This window comes from Oryzias latipes, chromosome 17 (genome assembly GCF_002234675.1).
Source record: "Oryzias latipes chromosome 17, ASM223467v1".
In the NCBI taxonomy this organism is placed as follows: domain Eukaryota; kingdom Metazoa; phylum Chordata; class Actinopteri; order Beloniformes; family Adrianichthyidae; genus Oryzias; species Oryzias latipes.
The window spans coordinates 7,020,271-7,036,012 of NC_019875.2; the positions used below are offsets into that span (position 1 = coordinate 7,020,271).

Genomic DNA, 15,742 nt, shown 5'->3' on the forward strand with positions numbered 1-15,742 from the left:
ATATTCCAGCACATCTGACTGTTTTCAAACAAGAGCAGGGGGTGAATGCACTTATGCATGAAATATTGCCGTTGTGAGAAAACCTCACAAACTGCATCTTTTTATGCACAAAGAAAAGCTGCTTTGATCTTGAACAGCTCATGTTTAGACTTGATTTATTTTTTTTTTGAAACTTGGTCTCTGACCTTCTGGATTTTTTTTTTCTTTGCTGAAAAGTGGAAAACGAAATAACTTCTTTCGTTTCATTAAAGATGCAGGGATGAAAAATAAATATAATAAAATACTTTGCTCTTTCGTCCTCTGGCAACCGGATAAAAAAAAGGAAAAGATAAAAAGGCAAAACTAAATAAATATGTAAAGACACAATTATCAATCTGAGAAAAAAACACGATTGTCCATTAAGGAAATAAATAAATAAGTTATAGATGAAAAGGATACCCCCCCCCCCCCCCCCCCCAAAAAAAAAATATCTTGGTGTTTTTGTTCATTCAAATTTGGTGAACAAAACCATTACTTTTATGTTATGCCCCTCTACCCCTAGACCACAAATGGGGCATAACACACATGCATGCTAAATATTTCACAAATGCACAATAAGTGTTTCAGACATGCATGCTGTTTCTCACAAATGTACATTATGTGTTTCACAAAATGTTGTGGTTCTGTTGGGCATGCCTTTTCTAGGGGCACAACACCTTCTGCTCATACCCACAATCAGCACCTCCACACCTGCTGGCCATCAAGGACTCTATTTATAAACTGAACTTCTTCTGATAGGCACCAAATCCACCCTGAGCAAGACCAACCATTTCTCTCTTTCCATTGACGGCTCCACCCTCTCTCCCTCCCCTCAGGTAAAGAGTTTGGGTGTCATCCTCGACAGTAGTCTCTCTTTCACTTCTCACATAAACAGCGTCACCAGATCAGCTTACTTCCATCTACGCAACATCCAACGTCTCCGGCCCTCCCTCAGTCCCCAGTCCACTCGTACATAGTCTTGTTACTTCCCGCCTGGACTATTGTAACTCTCTTCTATTTGGTCTCCCACAAAAAACCCTCCATAAACAAATGGTTCAGAATTCAGCTGCTCGTATCATCACACGCACTCCCTCCATCAACCATATCACACCTATCCTTCAACAGCTTCACTGGCTCCCCATCCCATTCCGCATTCAATACAAAATCTTGCTCTACACATTCAAAGCCTTTCACAACAACCCAGTCTCATCCTAAAATGTGTAGTAGCTACATTTGTCCACATGGAAATGCGTGAGAGTTTTACAAAAACGCCCCCTAAACTGTGAGGGGGATACGTTTCATTTTTCTATTCATTTTCTACGAGCCTTCTCAGGATCACGTGACTTTGGAGGTTTGGCCTGCCGTGAGCAAAAAACATGGCGGATGCACGTTCATTTTTCGGTGGAATATCCCATAAAACAAGATATTTTGAGGACTAATTTTTATTTTGACAACATTTCTAGTGAGAAATATACCATTTTCTTTTAAAATATGCTTTCATTTTGTACATACATTTTGTAGTTTGCTTGTTTCGTTCAACTTTTTCTCCCAAAGGCTCTGTTACGTTGGAGAAACACGTTAACTTTCATTCATATCTGCAGACGTGCGCGTGGGTCACGTGACTAATATGTTTCTCTTTTTTTCCGCAGAAAATGCAATAAAATAGGAGTGATTGTGGACTAATTTATTTTTGAAAACATTTCTAGCATTATATATCCCCTTTATTTTCATAATATCCATTAATTGCAGACATGCAGTTCGTAGTTTGTTTGTTACGTTCAACTTTTCCTCAAAGGATCTGAAGGCGTTTGATCTTTTCCATAAATATATGCGGGCTGACGTGGGTCACGTGACGTGACGTGAGTTTCTCTTTTTTCATATAGAAGATCTCGTAAAAAGGTACGTTGCTATTTATTAATTATTTTTATTTACATTTCTACGGACCCGTGTATAGGTTTCATGCTGTGTAGTTGCGACTTTGAAGGACATTTAAACAAACCGGAAGAATGTTGTTCAGGAACGGACTGGAGAGTTCTCTAAATTTACTTAGCGATTTATTTTATTCAATAATCTTTTACATGTTAAAGTATTCACACTACAAGTCTAAATGCTGTGTACAATGTCTGATCTTTCCCATCATATCTGTGGGCTGACGTGGGGTCATGTGACACGAGTTTCTTTTTTTTCCCGTGGAAAAAAAATCTCGTAAAATAAGATCGTCTTAATAAGATCTTAATATTTACGTTTAATAACATTTCTAGGGACCGATGTACTCTGTCGTAACGTCCATGCAAGCGTATTTTTTCAACATCAACTAGTTGAGTTAAGAAATACACTGTAAATAATAAAAAAAAGACGTTTGGCTCAAACTGGTTTTGTGATTGCTCCCACGTTTATCGGGAAGATTAAGTTTTAAAAATAAGCCCAGCGACAAACAGGTGTTTATTTTTATTTTTTACAGAAATTAATGTTTCCATTACTAATGCAAACTTTTTGTTTTGCAGGTACTTAAAGAAACAAAACATCAAATGTTTTTCAGAGCGAAGGTACCTTGTCGCATGACAGATTGCAGTTGTTTTTTATTCAAACTTTATTGACTGTAACAATTCAAAACAACAATTCCAAAAAGCAACAAGAAAGAAACAAACCAGGGGATTATTATGAAATTTTTCACAAAAACATTGAAACTGACGCACAGATTGAATGTTTTAAATGCTTTCTCATTGTCAGAGTTTCTTATTGTGTTCATGTTTTGTTTGAACTCATTGATAAAGTTAGAAAAATGGGGGGTATGATTTATAACTTTGTATTTATGAATGTGCCATATGAATAAAAATAAAAAAAGGTTAATGATGTAGAATTGTTCTTTTTTATGGGATGGACAGTGGGTGAGGCACGACAGATTACAGTAAAACAGTCAAACTGCTACCACAATAGCGTTGAACTTCTGTTGAGAATAATTCATTCATAAATCTGTCTATATATTAGAATATCTGCATCTGGATCATTTACGTCTATTTTAACATAAAAGGGGCTAAAAATAACTAACATCAACAAACAACAACTACTAATAAATATTATAGGAAATAAGGAAACTAAGTATAAAAAAGTAAAACAAAAAAAATGTACATAGTATATTATTTATTATTGTAAATAAAAAAAATAAACATGTCTGACTAAGAGTGGGGGTTGAGGTCGGGGGGGTTTTTTGTCTCTTTTTTGGAATCCAGCGTAGAGGCCATGACCCCCCCCCCTACAAGAAAAGTAGAGAAGGTTCAATCAAACAGTGATAGACAATGGGCTACAGTTTGTTCACTCAGTGCTTACAGGACGACTGTTTTAATTTGATTAGTGTCAATTATCCTTTGTAGGAAATATTAGTATTATTCAAATATTCATGAATTATTACAATATTACATTGATTTTTAACGCATAGCACAAAAGCATCAAATAATCAATATCTAACAACTTGTAGAACATGAATAATAAAACTTGGACATGCATCCATCATCTACCCCTTTTGTCCTTTTATTGACAAAATTAGAAAAGATTTATATAATTTTAAATAAACAAAAAAACAAATTAGGCTGATTATTATTTGGACTTATTTATTTGCGACCAAGCAAAAAAACTGATGGAAATTCATGTTGAAGAGGCACGTTGCTGGATTGTCCGCACGTATTTTAACCATAACCCCGCCTTCTTTACTTGCAAATAGGCACTTCAAAATAAATAAATAAATTCATTAATAATATATACAACATAAAACATGACGAGCACTCCATTAACTCCATCTGGGTTTCATAAATAAAATAAAAACGTTTACCACTCAAAACAATCATCAGAACTCTAACACAGTAAATATGCCAAACAAATTAATAAAAAAGCATTTATATACATTAGAGTTCTACTTTAAAATAGTAATAATGTAAAATAAAAACTGCTCCTTTTTTCTTTAAATGTCCTCATTGCATATTAATCTTATCCTCCAATCACACGGCTGCATTCTGAAAGATGAAAAGTGTAAACTTGTTTAAGAGACGTTTAGGAGAACTACTGTAAACTAAGATAAATGTGTTAGTTAAAATAAAGTAATAATGCATAGTTATTTTATAATAAAAGACTAAAAAAGGCAAATTAATAATACAAAATCCAAATCTTTACAAATTCTGCAAGCATTTTGTCGTATTACTTTTTACTGGTGGAAATGCAAAGAAAAGCGACAACTTAGAAGAACTGGTTTGAACATGAATTATTGCACAAAGACGGAAAGGTGGGCGTGTCTCCAGGAAAGAGATCCTCATGACAACCAACATGATTTTTGATACGGAGGCTGATGCTTCAAGGAGAAAAGAAACATCAACAGCCAGTGCTGATCAGAACACAATCCAATGTTCTCATCATTTGAATAAATCCTGAAATGTTCATCTGCTGGTGTTTGTCTGCATTTCTTGATGAAATTTCGCCGCAAAATAAACCCATTAACCATCACTGTGCTGTCTGTGATGGAATAAACGCCAGGGCTACTATGGGAAGATATACGGTAGTCAACATTTTCTTGGAAAGGATTCTTTTTAAATAATATTTTATAGAATCTTTTAATAGTGTGTAAAATGTTTTTAACTACAAAGCATTTTAATTGCATGTTATATGTTTTATATCAACTGTAATGCCCATTAAAAAGAAAAGCTAAAGTAAACTTGAACTGAATTATTTCTTTCTTGTTAAAGATTTGAGGAAAATGTAAAAATAACCACCAGATGAATAATTCTGTATTTTCACATTTCTTTGGAGAAACATTTGTTGAGGATAAAAAAACACAGGAATATCTTAAAAAACATATCATTTTTGCTAACTGTGCAGAAAAATAAGATTGTACCAGGATAGTAAAATGTCAGGAGTTGGGACACTGGTGGACGGCTGTGGGGCTGAAGTGGTGGGAGGATGGATGTCTGAAACGGTTGATGGTTGGACGGCTGAAGCACTGGAGGGCTGCTGGTTTTTCCAACCTTAATGGATGAAAATGATAAAATGATTAGTGTGGTTGTTTTGGTGAGACATGACCAGATCTGCTGACGGTTCACAAATGACAGTTTCTAATCAAACTAGAGTTCAAGCAGATTGAAGATGTCGTGTCATCAAGCTTCCATGAATAATGAGGAACAACAACAGACTGAGGTGAATGTAAAATTATTATTACCAGTATACCTGATACAAGGCCTTCATCCAGTCAAAGCACGTTTCTGCTTGATCAGGGAATTTAGGGCAACTTAGGGGCACAACATGTGTGTGGTGAGAGACGGGACTTTTTGGCAGGTTGGGCAGCAATTTTTGTATCGTCATCGTCAAAATTTAAATTATCATATAACACTGTGAACAGATCGACAATTGGTTAATGACTCTGAGTCACAGATGGTAAATACATACCAATACAGACACTTCATCACATGTGAGGCGTTCTCTTTTGGCCTGAAATCTTTGTAGCCCGCCTTACATTTGGATGTTTTGGCGGCCACAGCGTTCACAGTTGATGGAAGACGTTGTCGAGCCTCGTGGCAGAGTCAGCTGAAAATAGGAAAAGCAGAATTTTTATGTCTCCAGTTCCCCATTCTGATAAGATTTGGGGAAAATATTGCCATATTAATGACAATGGTTGTTAGTTTTACAATTAAATTAAGGTAGCAATTGAAGTCTAACAGTTTTGTAAGAATGTGCAGGTTATTATTTCTGAATTTTAAAAAGAAAAGTTATAAAAAAGGTCATGAAGATTTGGTTTTGAGCTGAAGATGTCTTTCCTCTTATCCAAAATGATTTCTGGAATAAAACTGGTAAAAAAGCAGTTTGACTGGATCAGAGAAAAGGTTTGAGCGAGTGTGACGTCACCCATTTCCTTCCAGATCCATCATAACAAATTCAATTCTGTCGTCGTTTCTCTGTGATAAAGACGTCACCACGTTGGAGCCAGTTGACAGTGATTGATCTGAGTATCAATTCTATGGCAACTACTGTCGCCAATCAGGAGTAAGCTTGTTGAAAGTCCACACTGCTTCCACTGAAAGTGAGCTTGGTGGAATTTGTCAAACAAACATTCAAGGTGGCATATGCTATTACTGAGGCATCTGTTGGTCAGTCTATAATTTGAATAACTTGTGATAAAGAAACAGTTTTGTAAAACAAATAACTGGAATTAGCAAAAACATGTTGAAAAGGGTATCACAACAAGAATAGTTAATCTGACCCATAGAATGACTGAGTAACAGCTGTTTGTTTCTCTTTAGAAGTCTACAGGATTTTGGCTCCTTGGAGCCAGCGGGTACTTCCTGTTTGGAACGTGAGGGGGAGGAGTCAGTCAGTCCAGGTCTCTGAGACAGAGACTGTTTTAAAATATTTACAAAACCAAGTCGAGATGATCGTTGTTGCAACGTTTTTTGTGTAAATTTGGAGAAAAACCCTAAATAGGTCAATCATAACACTTTAATATATCAGTAAATTACTGTTCCTTTTTTTTGCCGGGAAACCGGCGGTGGCGCGAGCGCTGCCATAATTATTAGCTAATGTAACCCCGATTCTCACAAACCTCCCTTCCTCTGCTCCACCACAATAACTATACAGTCGAAACAAATAATTAATACATTTTTCTATGACGATCATAGTAACCTGCAGTCGTGTTACGTTCAGTCTCTCGATGGAGGCCGTTGTAGGTACCGGATGTTCTCGGGTTGCCGGATGTTCTCGGGGTCTTTCAGGGTCCTTCCAATGAGTTATATCACTAGAGGAGACATCACGTGGTTCCTCATGGGAGGAGAGCACCGCCATCTTGGTGAGGTCAAGTTTTGAAGACCAAACCACTTTTATAACATTTAATAAAGAGCTCTGTTTTTGCTTTCAATCACTTCATTATATGAAAAAGAAGAATGGCTTGAAATTGCTTAGTTTTGTTCAGAAATAAAAACTTCACGAGTACCCCTAACTTAACTAGTATTAGACTACTTAGATTTTTTTCTATGTTCCTTTATTTTATTTTACTTATGTTTTTATTTATTTGTGTGTTATGTTCATTGTTTCTTTTTTTCCCCTTTATTCTTTATTTTCTATGTCAATATGTTATATTTGGCAATGGTGACTGATCTTCGAGGCAATATTGATTACATCGTTATTGTTCGTTGTTAACGTTTATGTCATTGTTAATGTATGATACCGCAATTGTCAATAAAGTTTTTAAAAAAACTTAGCGACGTTAACTCATTGGTCGTGGCAACTTACAGCCAATCAAATAGTGTGACGTCATCATTGGTCGAAGGACCCCGAAGGACCCCGAGAACATCCGGCAACCCGAGAACATCCGGTACCCACACCGTATTTTTCAGCACCGCTCTTCTGTCACACTCAGTGATAACAACAGCGGCATTCATCTGTCAGATGAAAATACATTCAGATGACCATAAAGTATTTTCATTACTGCCTCTTGTGTTTACATTTCTTACCTTTGAGACTTCTTTAGCTCGTGCAGAGATGCAGAACGCGCGACAACCAGATTACCTTTATTGACGCCCAACACCAACCGACCGGCGCGCGGATACGTGGGGGTGGGGTGGCTTAATGTGCACGGCGCGCACGCATGCGTATTTGCACTAAAATTTTCACATGGCCTCTTTGACATATAAACCTAACATTTCTATCATTTGTGTCTAAATTACGAGCATTAAATAACACAACTTGATGTGTGTCTGTCATAAAATATTCCATGTTGGGTCTAAATCAGATAAGCATTGTTCATCACATCAAATATTTACATATTTACTGTATTATACTGTTTTCATATATTTATTACTTTTATCATCTAAATTGTCCTAAGATTTATGAAAAAATGAAAATCACACACTGAAAAATAGGGTTTGCTTTATGAGTTTATTCTGCATAATGGAATGTTTGGCTCAAAACTGAGCTCTTTGGCATCAACTCAACCATTGGGTTTGGAGGAAGAGAATTGCTACCTATGACCCCAAGAACAGCTTCCCCACTGTCAAACATGGAGGTGGAAGCATTATGCTTTGTGGCTATTTTTCTGCACAGAGCTACGTCACCACGTTGATGGAGCCATTAATGGAAAATCCTGAGTGAGAACTTCCTACCCTCCTTAAGCCAGGACCCTTCAAATCAGTCATGGATGGGTCTTCCAACAGGATAGTGACCTAGAACCTACAGCCAAGGCAACCAAGGAATGGCTGAAGAACAATCATATCAAGGTCATTGAGAGGCCCAGCCCATGTCAATCCTATGGAGAGATCTCAGAGTCGCCAAGCAACAGCCACCAAATATTCATGATGTAGAAGGGTCAAAAGAAGGGCAAATACATTTATATAAATTCTTTCAACTTGATTTCTTTCTAGGTTTGCAATTCTGCACAACAAACAAAGGACAAAAACTTTTTTTCCTCCAAATAAAGGGAAAAACCTTGAAACTTCATGTGAGTTCTTGGCAACTGCCATTTCCCAAATCCTGCTCATACTAGACCCACATCTCCATGTCTTGGATATAAGTAATTAACTTGCCAATAACAAAGACTTATTAAAGGTCACTGAGGTGAACTTTGTAGACAAGTGCGGAAACTGTATAGTGTAAGGCTGATCGGCAGATAAAAGACCATGAAAGTCATCTTGGACTATAGTAGGCACAGAGGAAGGTTCACAGCTTCCCTTTCCTGAGCATCCCCATCTCAGCTGATCTAACTTGGTTTCCTAACATCCAGGACGTTATCAACAAGGCACATCAGCACGTCTGAAGCTGCTGGCAACCTACCGCTCAGCCAGTCCAACTGCATCATGGTCTGGCTCTCAGATCAAACTGAAGAAGAGCAGTAGAAGCTTCAGTGCTGAAGATACTGGAGCAGATCATCGGCTACCCCCTTCCCTACCTGTCATCCTGTCTGAGTAAAGGAACATGTCAAGGACAGCACCCTTCCTGCAGCTAACATACTGATAAATACACGTATCACTCCACACTTCTAATATTCTTAATTTCTCATGTCATTTACCCCTAATTTAAGATAACTCATTGTCATTTTGTTACATTTTACTTCAGTCTTGCTACAATTAAAATGTAGTCTGTATCCTGACAAAGGATTTGGATATGCATAGCACATTTATTATATGAGTTTAATAGGACAGTGTTTCATTCTAAGGTGTTGGACATACAAATCAAAGGCCAAACGTTTGAGTTAAAATGAGAAGTGTCTTCAGCACAGGTGTGAGCACTGAAATGTTTAGCTAGTGTTGTAGAAACTTGAACGGAGGTAAAAAACAATGTAATTGTTGAAATTTAGGTTGAAAAACCCTTCATTGGTGCAGTTCAGAAAAAAATCTCTCATTTCAATTAAAAGTCATTTATTGGTACAAAGTTGAAATGAGGTTTTCCTTTATATAAGCCTTTTTTTAGGGGTGGAGCTGGGGCTTGAACTGCAGAAAGTCTCCTCCTCAGCAGACAATTAGTCCCTCATGTTCTCTCTCCATCAATGACTCTGTGCTGCCTAAAAATGAAATGAAGAAGAAAACACATAAATGCCACAAGCCCCGGACATCCATGCAGATCACAAAGAGAAACCTCCTGACTTTGCGGGGCAGAACCTTCCAAAAGCTGGGAGGAGAGCTCTTCAACCACACTTCAAGGACCTGCAGTGCTGCTGGACTTCACCAACCACAGTCTGGTCAGCAGCATGACATCATAGAGCCTTTAGTTCTTTACCATGGCACCATAACCTGCAATCCATCACATCATGCTTGATCAGTTATGCAACAACTTTAGAAAGTGTAACCCTTGTTCTATCCTAGGCACTTTACCATTGGAAGTTGGGTCATCTAGACCCACTAGACAGTGCTCTTAACCTTTTTTCTTCAATGATTTGTGATCTTCACTGGTGTCCATGGATTCCATGAAATCTTTCCACCTTTATCCACCTTTGTCATGGTAGGGAGAACACGTCAATGTGAGGGTGGGGTCACAAGATAGCACAAGGGTTACAAAAGATTTTTACCATATGTTGATGACAGCTGATTCTTGTTTTCCTGATGCTCAGACAAAGCCCTTCAGTGTTTTTCTCTGGGTCATTTTGATTGGTCCTTGTGGGAAGAGATTAATGTATTAATAATACTGAAGAAATCAAGAGATATTCCACATCAACAGCATGAGAGTAACATGAAAGAAACAAGCCAACATTTATCTACAACATTACCACAATCTTTACCTGGAGGTATCATTCTGGTCACGTCTGCTCCAGCTTTTCTGACTTCCGCTTGTTCCAGCCACCGGCCTGAATGGTGAGGATGTCTGTGCAGAATGAAAGGATCAAAATGTATTAAACTGAGAAAACAAACTACACAAAAAGGATGCATCTTCAATGAGTATTTACCAGTTTTTGACACATATGTACTCGGAACATGTGTCTGCTGAAGAGAGGAAGCTGTTCAGTCGGTTCAGTCCCTTTCCCTGATGTTGTCCCTTCTTGATTTCATCCTCGGATCCTCATCATTTCAACCAAAATGTATGTTTGCAAACTTTTGAAACATAAGGGGTTAGAAAAAAACTCCAACAGGAATAAGGGCAGAGGCCCTAAGGGAGACCCAGGACACGCTGGGGAGACTACGTCTCTCAGCTGGCCCCGGGGTCCCCCAAGAGGAGCTGGAGGAAAGGGAAGTGTGGGCATCTTTGCTTAGACTGCTGCCCTCACAACCTGGTTCCTGATGAATGGAAGAAGATGGATGCATGGATGGAACATGTTCAGGCCTTTCAGCAAAACTCCACGACGGTAGACTGCGATCCTTCCTCATTTACTTTGCCAGAAGACTTTTTGGAGGACTCTGGTGCTGCCACAAACTTTCCTGCTCCACATCTCCCATCTCCAGGATTCTATCAAAACAAATAAATGTCGTATATTAACATGATGATATGACACAAAATACAATAAAACATATATGCAGGCATATTTTATTTCCCCATGAATGCAGTTCACAAAGGAGGTCACCACAGTGTTTTTGGTCAAAAACGCATCTTCCAAATAACCACTGAGCCTAAAAGAACAGAAAAGTTTACATAAGAAAAACATTTATACCATCAAAAATGTAGGTGGAAAAGAATTTTACACAACCCAGTTGGCTCTCAAAACAGTACATTTAGCAAGTTCCATCCACTGCTACAGCCAACATGGAGGGAGAGCATGCAGGACACTGAAACAGATGAACCTGACAGCCTCTCCATCTCAAAGTTAGCAGAAGATCAGTCCAGGAACTATTTGTACATGTTGTCTCCAAATAACTGACCAGTCTGAGAGAGGAAAGGGAAAAAAACACGAGGTTCTTTTATGTATATACATACATACAAGAATCAGGAATCAGACATTCTGTTGGAGTGGGACTTTAAGTCCCACTCCAACAGAATTTTTAGCTATTATAAAATCGTTCCCAGTGTTTCTTTTAATTACGATCATTTTGTTTTTTTTAAGACATTTTTCTGCAGCACAGCAGCTCATAAGAATTTCACCTCAGAGCTGTGGTGCAGATGTTTGCCTCTGCTAATTTCCCATAAACCATTTGTTGATTCTCTCTCCCGCTAGCTTATAGCACCTCACAAGCCCTAGCCGACATTAGCATAGCAAAAAAAAAAAATCAATGAGCAACATTGGAGCTATCCATGTGTACACTTTTGAGCCAGATACCAGTTCAGACAAGGGAACTCAGGACATTAATGGATCTACCGGTATTTGTCTGCAAGTGGATGCATCAGAATTGGAGTGGAGTAGAGACTTTGGCCCATTCATGGCAGTTAGAGCGTCACAACTATAAGCTTTTTGAGACAATCAGTTTCATCTTCTCCTGATCCATTGAGATTTGAATAAATACTCAGAAACAGTTTTAATCTTATATTATTGTGTATGTGTTTATATTTTTGTTAATGTTCTCAATAAAGAGAAAAATGTTTGATCTTAAAAACATGACTTCCATTGGAGCGGCTCTTTAACTTTGTTGACAATGCTAGGATAACTACATGTGGTCAGCCAAATCAGCCATAATTGTTTAGACCAGGGGTCTGCAGCCTGAGGCTGCACAGCCACAAGTGGCTCCTTGACCCCTCCTTTGCGGTTCTCTGACAAAAAATAAAAATGTTTTTAATTCAAACAAATATCCTATTTTTCAGACGACACAGGGCATCACGCAAAACAAAACAGTCAGATAAGTCAAACTTTACTCAACTTGGTGATCTACTCAACAGTTGAAGCAAAGTATTACTGTGCCAGGCTTCTGACTACAGTACCCATAATGCTTCAATAATCTATCAAGCGGTGATGCACAATATTTTAAGAAATTCCAGCATTTATGAAGAATTTTTTTAAACCTGACAACGTACCACAAAAAATCAATTTGAGGTCAATACGCACAATTTAGAGAGCCTATCCCATGCTAGCCATTTAGAATAAACTAAACCTCGATCTCTGAGGCTCCGCCTTTCTCTTCTTGTGGGTGTCGCCTATTTCATGACATCAACCTAGAGTCGGCGTCGGCAGCGTTTCTGCGTTTCTTCCATCCAAACTTTTGCAAAGATGGATGTGCATATTGTGCAATGAAAGCATTTTGCTGATCACCACTAGCTCCATTGAGAAAGTGGGCGTGTCTGTTAGCCTGGAGGCGGTTTAGCTGCACAGGCTCTTCCTAGAAGAGGCTGCTCCTCACTTATGATGACGTCACAATGTGAGGACCCTCTTATTGTGAATTGGGAGGGGCTGGTGCTCAGAGGGTTTCAGAGGAATGCTGAGAGATGCGTGAATGGATCAAAATACCGCTGTGGATTAGTTTTTGTGAGGAATTAACATTATAATACACTTTAAAATTTTAAAACGTTGATGTTGCATGATATAGGCCCTTAAAGAAATACTGGCTGAGATGTACTAACAACATAAAATCTACAATGTGTAAAAAAAAAAAGCCTTTGTAAACCCCAGTAGTTATCCAGTTTCCAAAATAACATAAATGCAAATGAGTGTTTGATTTTCTGAAGGCTGAAGAGAAACCTTGTGTGTCCTACTGAGTTCTGGACAGTGAGACATTTGAAAGGCTCTTAGCTGTTTAAAGGGCTGCAGACCCCCGTTTCTGGCTAAATGACCCAAAAGGAAACTTACCTCTGCGGAGACCACGTGACGTTTCCGCCCCCGTCCTCTATACATAAGAGGCCTTCACCGTGATCCTGCTGCCTTTTAAATGTAAGATGGAAAAACGCCTCGTCATTCAACGTTAATCCTAAACAGCCAACACGTTTTTACTAAAAACCCATCTCTGGTTTCCCAAATCTAAACATTACATTTCTACAGAGAAAAGTTCAAAGCATCGCCCACCTTCCAGCTGTCCAAGAGTTCTTCAGCCGCGCGCCTTCCTGCGGGTTCATCCGGGGGTTTCCGGGGGAGTGAGGTGGGGGTGCCCGTATGACGCTGCGTTCACTGGCTTTTCGAAATGCGCAATTCATGTCAATTGGGGCAAATTGAAGGCTTAAAAGCCTGTTTACTTTAGATAATATATCCTATTTAATATATCCTATTTAAAACTTTATTGAGAATTACTACAGGAAACAGTGATGAAACCTTTTTTAACAGATAAATTAGAGCACTTCATTGTAATACTATAATATATGAGATACGTCAAAAAATTGACAGTTAAAGAAAAAAGAATATAATAGATCCTAATATTTTATAAACTCCATCAAAATAATTGTTTCATCTCATTTATCATAATATTTATAGTTTTTTTTTTTATCACACACCATTAGACTCGTAGTGTAAATAAATTAAAATGCAGAAAAATCAATTTAAAGAACTCTTTGGTCCGTCCCTGAACTCAACATTTTTCCGGTTTGTTGTCACATGTCAATCAAAGCCTGATCGCCGCAACAGCAACACGGAACGAGAAAACCTATACACGGGTCCCTAGAAATGTAAATAAAACAAATTAGTAAATCGCAACGTACCTTTTTACGAGATTTTCCACAGGAAAAAAAGAGAAAGGCACGTCACGTGACCCACGTCAGCCCGCATATATGAATGGAAAAGATCAGACGCTTTCAGATCCTTTGAGGAAAAGTTGAACGTAACAAACAAACAACTTCATGTCTGCAATATTACGAAAATAAAGGGGATATATAATGCTAGAAATGTTTTCAAAAATAAATTAATGAATTATCACTCTTATTTTATGGCATTTTCTGCGGAAAAAAAGAGAATCATATTAGTCACGTGACCCACGCGCACGTCTGCAGATATGAATGAAAGTTAACGTGTTTCTCCAACGTAACAGAGCCTTTGGGAGAAAAAGTTGAACGAAACAAGCAAACTACAAAATGTATGTACAAAATGAAAGCATATTTTAAAAGAAAATGGTATATTTCTCACTAGAAATGTTGTCAAATTAAAAATTAGTCCTCAAAATATCTTGTTTTATGGGATATTCCACCGAAAAATGAACGTGCATCCGCCATGTTTTTTGCTCACGGCAGGCCAAACCTCCAAAGTCACGTGATCCTGAGAAGGCTCGTAGAAAATGAATAGAAAAATGAAACGTATCCCCCTCACAGTTTAGGGGGCGTTTTTGTAAAACTCTCACGCATTTCCATGTGGACAAATGTAGCTACTACACATTTTAGGATGAGACTGGGTTGTTCACAACCTTGCACCTCCATATCTCTCTGACCTCCTTCATGTCTCCATACCTGCTCGCTCCCTCCGCTCCTCTTCTTCTATCCAGTTTTCTGTCCCTTCTGCCCGTCTTGTCACCATGGGGAACCGGGCATTCAGTTGCTCTGCTCCCCAGCTTTGGAACTCACTCCCCCCTGACCTCCGCAACACTGACACACTCCCACATTTCAAATCAAAGCTAAAAACTCATCTTTTCCAAATGGCCTATTCACTTTAACATTAACCTTTTCAAGTTTTTATATATTTTTTATTTAATTTTGTATTTATTTAAATTGTTGTTGTTGTTTTAAGTGTTTATTGTATTTTATACTGTATACATGCTGTGCGGCGACCTTGAGTGCCCAGAAAGGCGCCTCATAAATAAAATGTATTATTATTATTATTATTATTATTATTCCTGAAGAGGACCTCCAGCCAGCGCTTTGTGCTAACAGTCTTCTGCTTCTAACATTTGGTTGCATCAAAGATCTACTAAAATCTAACTTTTGCACAATCCCTTCCAGAAAGACCATCCTATTAGCCTGCCTATCTACCTGCCTGTCAGTTTGACCACCTGCAAGCCCCTCTGCCAGCCGTGTCTCATCCTCTTTCCAGCTAAGACATAATAAATCTATTCACTTCTACCAGTTTGTGTCAGCACTTGGAATCAGTCATCCACCACCTTCTCCTGTCACAATAACACAATAAATGTTTCACAAATGCACAATAGATACTTCACAAACATAATGTTTAGGTACACTTGGAGGATGAACTCACAGATCATGCCAATTGCAGAATGTGCATTCAAAAGCCCCCTCTCATTTGTGAATGTCCCCACATTTGTAAAAGATATCCCCATAGTGAATTTTGAGACTCTCCTAATGCAGCAGGTCAACAAATGTCCTCATTGGCTAATGAATGTGTCAATCAAACTCATCAGCAAAGCAGGCTTGTTTGCTTTCAGCCAATCAAATGGCCCCTTAGGCTTTCTCCATACTTTCAAACTGATGGTAGAAC

General features: G+C 38.3%; 2 long non-coding RNA genes across 4 annotated transcripts; both read right to left on the minus strand.

The window, feature by feature from the left end:
• Nucleotides 1-2,891: 2,891 nt before the first annotated feature.
• LOC111949101 lies at nt 2,892-8,648 on the minus strand. 2 transcript variants are annotated; one of them, XR_002875144.1, is made up of 4 exons: nt 7,503-8,648; nt 5,446-5,583; nt 4,898-5,027; nt 2,892-3,271 (listed from the first exon to the last, which is right to left on the minus strand). It is a non-coding gene; the product is annotated as an uncharacterized LOC111949101 (long non-coding RNA). The 2 variants fall into 2 exon arrangements; XR_002875143.1 differs by lacking the exon at nt 7,503-8,648 and having other exon boundaries at nt 5,446-5,783.
• A 736-nt stretch (nt 8,649-9,384) lies between these two features.
• Nucleotides 9,385-14,037, minus strand: LOC111949092. 2 transcript variants are annotated; one of them, XR_002875134.1, is made up of 9 exons: nt 14,023-14,037; nt 13,397-13,502; nt 13,184-13,255; nt 10,424-10,920; nt 10,259-10,341; nt 10,049-10,133; nt 9,855-9,971; nt 9,627-9,773; nt 9,385-9,544 (listed from the first exon to the last, which is right to left on the minus strand). It is a non-coding gene; the product is annotated as an uncharacterized LOC111949092 (long non-coding RNA). The 2 variants fall into 2 exon arrangements; XR_002875133.1 differs by lacking the exon at nt 9,855-9,971.
• Between the last annotated feature and the right edge of the window lie 1,705 nt (nt 14,038-15,742).